The following is a 9,288-nucleotide window of genomic DNA, read 5'->3' as shown; positions in this document are numbered from 1 at the left end:
GACAGCCGACCTCAGGGGGTTAAATGGCACATCACACAACTGGTTTTGCCGCATGGTCCCAGTGCACCCATATCCTCGCTTTGTCATCTCATCAATCAGGGATAATGTGGTGAAAAGTTTGTCATGCGTGAAGTTGCATCCTCCTGGAACACCAGCTTGTTCAGCCAAACCCAGCACTACACTGGGCCCATGACCTAACCCAGTCTCTGGAAGAAGGGTATGCACTCCAGCATAAGGCTCCATGTGGTAGAGGTAACCCCCTGAGGACGCCAGGCTCCAAACCTTATAGCCGTAGCGGATTGGTTTTCCCTTTATGAACTGCTTGTACCTGTGGCGCCCATAGTAGGGAATCATACTTTCATCAACTGACAGCCATTTACTGAATGGCAGAATTTTGTATGAGCTATTTAGCTCCTGGAAGATTGGCCTCACCTTAAAGAAGGGGTCATTGTTGCACGTTGTGTTGTCCACAACATGGATGGACGCCATAATTTCATCAAATCGGTTTCGTCTCATAGCATTGGAGATGCTGCTGTTGTGGACATCCCCATCTAGTGACCAGAGCAAATGCCGTCGTGGAACAGTACAATATCCAGAGGTGAAGAGCACACCATAGAAAACAAGTAGTTCATCCATGCTTAAATTAAGAGGTTTGTTTTTGTTTTGAACAGAGTAGAGATTTGACATTTCTATGGTAAGATCTCTCAGAGATGAGGGGTACATTGCTAAAAACACATCCAATGGATTCAGATTTGTTGCTTTTAGACATTGTGCTGCAGTTGGTTCATACAAAATGTAGTCAGGCAAATTGCTTTTTGCTGTTTTTTTAGACTTTCTGAAACACCTACTCTTGTTTTTCCTTTTAATCAGCTGAGCAGGGGTGCTTTCTGCCAAGGGCACTGGTATGGTGGCAGTAGTAGCATCTGAAGAAGGCAATACAGATGATGAAGCAGCTTCAAGTTGTTTTGTAAGATTTCTTGTTTGGATTTTGAATTTTGGTTGGTGACCGCAAGCAGTTTCAGGGATGTTTTCTGCCAAGGGCGCCATGGTGGCAGTAGTAGCATCTGAAGATGGCAACAAAGATGATGAAGCAGCTTCAAGTTTTTTTGAGAGACTTCTTGTTTGAATTGTGAGTTTTGGTTGGTCCTCGCATTCAGTTTCAATTTACTCAAAATGATCATATCCAAACAGTTCTGCAGTAGAATTCAAAATTCTTGATGGTATGTGAGCTGAGTCACCAGTAAAATCCATGTCAGATGCATCGCTATCACAGTCGCTTTCTATTGCATCCTTCTTTATCTTAGGGACAACTGCTATATTACAAATTGCAGGCTCTGGATCATCAGTGTCAAGTAAATCCAAAACTTGACTTAAAGTCATTCTGAAAGAGAGTTCATAAAAATAACACAGAATTACATATGGGTAACATAGACTCCCTGTGTTATACCACCGGTCACTATTTTGACCGTCTTCATTTATTTGCAGTTTGACAACAGAATAAAGCATGTTTTCATTTAATTTCAATGTGTATGTATAGATAACCCTTTCATGATGATATGTGCAAAAAAATTATGAGCACATCAAAACGGAACTTAGTATTCTTACCTGTCCTTTCTGAACTTTGACGTCATCCTTCCGTTAAGACGGCAGTACCAGGAAATAAATGTGTGTGGTCACATGACCAAACTAACCAATCATGTTAGACCTGCCATAAACTCATATAGACATCTTACATTTTCATTATATATGAACATATGCTTCATAATATGAGTTACTTTTGAATTTTACACTAAAAAATGCAAGGAAAAATTGTGGTCACAATTGTGACCAGTGGGATTTTAAAGACAAAAGGTGAAAGTCTCCCCTACAGCTAATCCAATCAACCTAACGATTCAACGTCTAGGCTGAAAGGTGAGAATCTCAGTGATCTGACTCATTTAAAATACAATAGAGAAAACAGGACTGGCAGGAAAGGAGACTCTTGCTAGAGACTCAATAATCATCTGAAATCAGTCTACTAAACTTGATCAGTTTGTATTGGAATCTAAATTAAAACCTCAAAAATCAGTATTCTTCACCATGATGTTATGTAAGGAAGCATATCTGAAATAGATTCTTAAATTTGTAACCCTTCAATTTTTAGCTGGTAGTGTAAATGTGCAACCAGGGCAGCAATAGAGTGGCTGTATGTAAATGATTGTTTGAAGGCAATAATATGTACTATGTATTTATGTGTAAGATAATCTGTTCTATTAGGTGTATTTCTAATCCTTTTTGTGTAATTCAACAGTGATGATACTACAGATGCTGACTGGGAACCAGAAACCTCTGGACAACATGCTAAGCGTCCATGTGTGGCTGCAACATCTTCAGCTGCCTCCAGAAGTTCACGAGGAAAGAACGGAAGAAAGAGACAACCCGGCACTTTGTGGTAAGCAAATAATGTGACGTGCATGAAAATAAAATGATATGTTAGGGCATCATTATTGTCTGATTGCAGTCTGCATTATTAGCTGGTGGTGTAAATGTTCAATAATGTTAGCAATATATTGGGTATGGAGGTATGTTTGATTTTGAAAATAAAATGTGTATATATCTAAATTTCTTTTCCTATTTGTTATTCAATATAGTGATGGCAATTCAGATGATTCACCCAGCACTTCAGGGACAGAATGGTGTAGTAACATGGACAGCACAGAACCTCCTGAAATCATCTTTAGGCCTCTTCACGCTGTTGGAGCAAAGCTTATAAAGCTGCCGTTGGCAAAAATGTTTTGATCATATTCAGTGAAATCGACACTATAATCCGACAGGTGGTTTTAGAAAAAACCCGAGCTTCTAACTCCACCTGGAGCATGTTATTTGTTTTGCAAAAATCCACCGCTCCCGGATCATCGGGTCCAATCAGTGCAGGGGGGTGTGAGATCTGACTGTCAATCACAGGTCGTGCACACGCCACAGATCCCCCCTCCCTCGCGCACGTTACAATAACACATGCGCACGACACGCCTGAAGTTCGCCTGAAGATTGCACAAAGCGTGATGGCGGAGAGAAAATCTACTAACAAGCTTCCAATTCCCCAGTTATTGCTATCTATGGATAGATTAGCCAGGGCAGCCTACCTCCGAGTCCATGGTGTTGATCGATGCTGAAGAGACGGACGCGTTCACAGAAAATCTGGTACACACTGACGAGCACAACCTCGATGGGAGGGTGCTCGCTGGTAGTGGGGAGGGGCATGAGAGTTGTAAACATTCAAAATTTTGGCTAAGTCGACCCAATCTGCCAGACTTGCCAACTGCAGCTTTATAAAAACAGCTTCATACAGTCCTCTGTAGCTGTCCCAGTTGTTCTTTTCAAGTGCGTTGCTACAGACACTGATTGCTAACACCAATGCCTATGGATCAATGCACCAGACAATCGATGGAAAGCCATGGAAAGAAATAACCATGAAACTGTTGATTGTAAATATAGGTAACACTTTATTTTGATAGTCCGTTTGTTGAGACTTTACTAGTTATTAGTAGCCATTCAGTAGCTTGTCAACAGTGCATCAATTGACCATCAACAACAGTTTCAACAGACAAGTAACATACGTTCAACTGACTGCCTATAGACTATAAGGTACAATTTAAGTGTTAATCTACAGATTTTACGAAAAAGTGCCTGTTGACTGTCAATGTTATTTTGCAACAGGTTATTAACCAACTGTCGACTAACTTTCAATTGTCAACTAACTTTCTGTAGATTGAGAACCAACAACTCAAGATCAATCTGTCAGTTAAATGTCAACAGTCATGTCAGCATATGAAGTATATGATACTGTATATCCTACTCAAGGGGTCTCATGTGCATCAAATTAATGATTATTTTAGCTGATTTAAAACTGTTTTTAAAAATGTTTTAACCATTTGTAGATAATCTGTTGATAGTCAACTAAAGATTAGATCTGTTGCTTGTCAACAAATAAATTGTTTATGATCAGTAGACTATTAATAGACATTCTCAACTAAGTGTTAGTAGATACATTTTAGGACTATCTAATTAAAGTGAAAAACAGTTTATATCAGTAGAAAGTCTATAACCTATCAACAGATTAATATATTGTTTATAATCAGTTGACTATTAATAGACATCATCCACTAAGTGTTAGTAGATATCTTTTAGGACTATCTAATTAAAGTGAAAGACAGTTGATATCAGTAGAAAGTCTATAACCTATCAACAGATTGAAAACATACTTTTTTTATACGTTTGGATAGATGCTGAAACGTATGATACAGACATGTCTGCAACGTAGAATTATTACGAATTCACAGCTACAAAACGTTTACGAATCATAAAGATATCTGTATCATTTCCCTTATACTTTTTTATAGATAAATGTAAGTTCCCTTAACCCTACTCCTAAACCTAAATATAAATTACTCATTTTATACAGAATATAAAAAGAATAAAACACTTTATGGACAGAGATGTGTAGGGAAATGCCAGTTTTATTAATAGCATTAAAATATATTTTGAGCCACTAACATTAATCCTACTCCTGCCCCTAAACCTACCCATAGGCTAACCATTTCTTAAAACTATGCAGGCTAAAATTATAAATAAAAAAAACAGATGTGTAATCATAATAATTTATTGCGAAAATGTAAATTGGTACCAAAAGTCGCTCAAATGACGATGTGTTGCAGTCCTCTCTGGCAGTATATAATAGTTTTGTATAAGGGACAGAGCAGAATTTAAGTTATTAATCCATGAAAATGTTAACCCAGCTTCCCTCTGGCTCTGCGTGAAAACGGCGCGCGCGCTTCTGCTTTTCAATGTTGTTTCAACTGAAACACGGCATGCTGCAATCTGTGACGAAGCAGGCGAGAGCCAATGAGCGTTTGATGTCACTGGCGTAAAACATGTCGTAACGCTTCTTGAGGGCGCAATTTTTGAATTTAAATTCATCACGAGCGCGGGATTTGACATTTACGGTCTCTGCTGAGAATGGAGATGGAGATCGCTGGATGTGGATGAAGGGCTAAATTTGGACCTGTTTCTTGCTTGCGTATGGATTATAAAGATTTGGATTACATCTAACGTTACGTTAGCTAATACAAATTATGTATTTTGTTAATATATACATTTTGTTAATATTTTGTTAATTTGTGTTTTGGTGTTTTATGGTTCTATAGGAGAAAATGCCTTTTGCGTCTCACCGTAACGTTAAATAAACTAAATGTTACAAAATGGTTAAACGATTAAAGAAGGTATTGTTAAGGGTTTAAACTATAGTCTTGTCTGTTAATCCTCCGAAGCGAGTTTGCAGCAGGAACAGAGATTATTTCTTAAATGAGTAACTGTTATAACATTAAACTGCATTTAATAAAATAAAATGCTAAATATATTAATTAATAATTATTGTTATTTGTTGTTTATAACTTTTGATCTTGGCCTCGGGCATTTGAAATGATGTAGACTATTGAGAGTTTTCTCATTTGGAATGCTCAATATAATTTTTTTCACATAATCAGATGGTTCAGGTGTGATCGTGATATCCTAGTAGATAATGGGTTGTATTATTTTTATGTATTTAGCTAATAAAAGTGATTTTTTTTCCTCTGATGTGCTGGCCATAGTGTTTGTTCTACTTCAGTCAGGTCAGGTATATGCAATCTGTTGATAGGTTATAGACTTTCTACTGATATCAACTGTCTTTCACTTTAATTAGATAGTCCTAAAATATATCTACTAACGCTTAGTTGAGAATGTCTTTTAATAGTCAACTGATCATATATTAATCTGTTGATAGGTTATAGACTTTCTACTGATATAAACTGTTTTTCACTTTAATTAGATAGTCCTAAAATATATCTACTAACGCTTAGTTGAGAATGTCTATTAATAGTCTACTCATCATAAACAATATATTTGTTGACAAGCAACAAATAAGCAACTACATGTAATCTTTATTTGACTATCAACAGATTATCTACAAATGGTTAAAACATTTTTAAAAACAGTTTTAAATCAGCTAAAATAATCATTAATTTGATGCATATGAGACCCCTTGAGTAGGATATACAGTATCATATACTTCATATGCTGACATGACTGTTGACATTTAACTGACAGATTGATCTTGAGTTGTTGGTACTCAATCTACAGAGAGTAAGTTGACAATTGAAAGTTAGTCGACAGTTGGTTAATAACCTGTTGCAAAATAACATTGACAGTCAACAAGCACTTTTTCGTAAAATCTGTAGATTAACACTTGAATTGTACCTTATAGTCTATAGGCAGTCAGTTGAACGTATGTTACTTGTCTGTTGAAACAGTGTTGTTGAATGTCAACTGATGCACTGTTGACAAGCTACTGAATGGCTACTAATAACTAGTAAAGTCTCAACAAACGGACTATCAAAATAAAGTGTTACCTAAATATATACAGATGTATAAAAAAATATATATGTATATATATATTTGCCAAATTATGTGTCATTATTAACCATTAAATGGATGGTAGTGAACAAATACTTTGTTATATATACTTTTTATAAGCAAGTTGCCAAGTGTCACTTTAAGGTCCTTTTGGAGCCTTTTCCAAAAATGCACATAAATGCATTTTTATAAACATTTAGGTTGTAAACAATACACCAGATAAAGTATACAAGTTGTGCTTTGTCATATTGTAATAAGAAAATAAATTGAAATGATCAAACAAACTTGTTATAGCTCATGGTAAAAGTTGGTTACCAAGTGTCCCTTTGGAGTCTCCAAGTGGCCTTTTTGGGTAGGTGGCTAGACATACGCTGAAATAAATGCTTGTAAAAAAAATATGTTTTGCTTGTATGAACAATTTGAAACATACATTGTTAAGACCTATGGTCATAAAACTGGGCGCGGGACAAGCGGAAGTACCGCTGAAAGTGGCCATCATCCAGACAGCTCCTGGAGCAAGTGGTGAAACTCGCCAAACTGGGTACGCCTCCGGATCGAGGGTCTGGTGGAACCAAGTACGGCGACGATGACCCCTACGCCGCTGTTCTGCTCACCAGATCAAATACGAGCAGTGACTCTCTCGACAAATGCTCAATCAACATCAGCCATCTTGCAAATAGACAACCACCTAGCACTTGCCCCTCCCACAAGAAGCGGATTTCGCCTCGGAAGCACGTTAATTTCGCTTCAAATGCTTGCTTTATATGTGCGTCCTATTCGGTGTGAACGCAGCATTAGGCAGGACGGGAAACAGATTGATAGATAGATAGATAGATAGATAGGAGTTTAGATTAGTTATCGATGAAGGAAAAAACTGAATTTGCGGGTGTTTCTGCTGCTCACCTCAGTCAGTCAGTCAGACAGACAGACACACTCCAACTGAAGACTGCCAATTCACTCGAGGAAAGGTGCAGATACGATTTAAGTAAAATTTAATTTATAATCCTTTTGTTTTTTCATGCTACTAAAATAACAATGCCTTGATTTTCTAATGTCTAAAAAGCAATTAACTAATTCATAAACAGTTATTGATATGTTACAGTCATTAATTTGATATGACATGACATTTGGGAATGCAGCGTCATTTAAAGGAGAACTCCGGTCAATTTTAACATTGAACTCATTTTATTGTACATTTGGAGTGCTGTCAATACAGAGAACAACGACACAAATCGGTGTTGCCTACACCGAGTTATTCTATTTTTAAAATTTGCACCCTGTTGACTTCAATAGGGCAAGTACTAAACCTGCTTTTAGGCTCTTAACATCCTTGATGTGTCATTACAAGTGCACAGAAAATGTGAGTGATTCCTTCTGAGTGAACACGAGTGGATCTGACTGCTGTAGATGTGAAAGATATGTATAAAAATGATGTTATTTAAGCCAGCGCAAATACCTGTTTACATCCTGTTTTTCGGTTGAAGTCCAAAGTAGTCGATTGCCGAGTTCACGCGCGTGATCATAGGTAACTAAACCTATGCGCGTGAACTCGGCAATCGATTACTAATCATATCCGGCAGGTGTGTTCGAAGAACCGAGTTAGCCAGATCATGATTCGCACGATGATATCATCTTGGATGTGTCATTTGATCTCGGATGTAATAAGCAACGTACGAAGAACGGGCCCCTGGACTGGTTGTGAGTACGGATTACCCTTTAAATAAACACTGCTTTTGGATCTTACCTTTCTGTGTGTGTGATCGTGACAGGCCTTTTTAGGGGACTTTCCTCTCAGGGTGAATGAGAGGATGCTTAATTGAATAGAAGTTTCTTCTGCTCATCAAGCCTGCATTTATTTGATCAAAAATACAGAAAAAAAATGTAATATTGTGATATATTATTACAATTTAAAATAATTGGTTTACAATTTATTATACTTTAAATTATCATTTATTTCTGTGATGCAAAGCTGAATTTTCAGGATCATTACTCCAGTCTTCAGTGTCACATGTGACATCCAGTCGATCACATGATCCTTTAGAGATCATTCTAATATGATGATTCATTATCAAAGTTGGAAACAGTTCTGCTGCTTAATATTTTTTCATAACCTGTGATACTTTTTTAGGATACTCTGATTAATAAAAAGTAAAAAAAAAAAAAAAAAAAAAGCAGCAAATGTTTTAAAAATAGAAATCTTTTGTTACAACAATATACACTACTGTCAGTAATTTGGGGTCAGTCATTTTTTTTCTTTCTTTTTTCTTTTAAATAAATCAATACTTTTATTCAGCAAGGATGTGTTAAATTGATAAAAAGTGATAGTAAAGAAGATTTATATTATTAGAAAATATTTTTTATTATGAATAAATGCAGTTCTTTTTAACCTTTTATTCATCAAATATATTAGGCAGCAGAACTGTTTCCAACACTCATAATAAATCAGAATATTAGAATGATTTCTAAAGGATCATGTGATAGACTGGATGTCACATGTGACACTGAAGACTGGAGTAATGATCCTGAAAATTCAGCTTTACATCACAGAAATAAATTATAATTTAAAGTATAATAAATTGAAAACCAATTATTTTAAATTGTAATAATATTTCACAATATTAAGTTTTTTTCTGTATTTTTGATCAAATAAATGCAGGCTTGATGAGCAGAAGAATCTTCTTTCAAAAACATTAAAAATAGTAATGTTTCCAAACGTTTGGCCTGTATAACATCGACTATGCAATACACTTTCATTTATTTAGTGCTAATAAAATTATTAAGCCTATTTGGTGAGAGATGTTTATAATGTGACAATATGTCAGTCATTGTGTGATAACGAAAATATAAATAGGCCTAGAC

This window comes from Scardinius erythrophthalmus (genome assembly GCF_964197995.2).
Source record: "Scardinius erythrophthalmus genome assembly, chromosome: 4".
NCBI lineage: Eukaryota > Metazoa > Chordata > Actinopteri > Cypriniformes > Leuciscidae > Scardinius > Scardinius erythrophthalmus.
The sequence above is the reverse complement of the archived record's forward strand: the minus strand, read 5'-3'. Positions refer to the sequence as shown.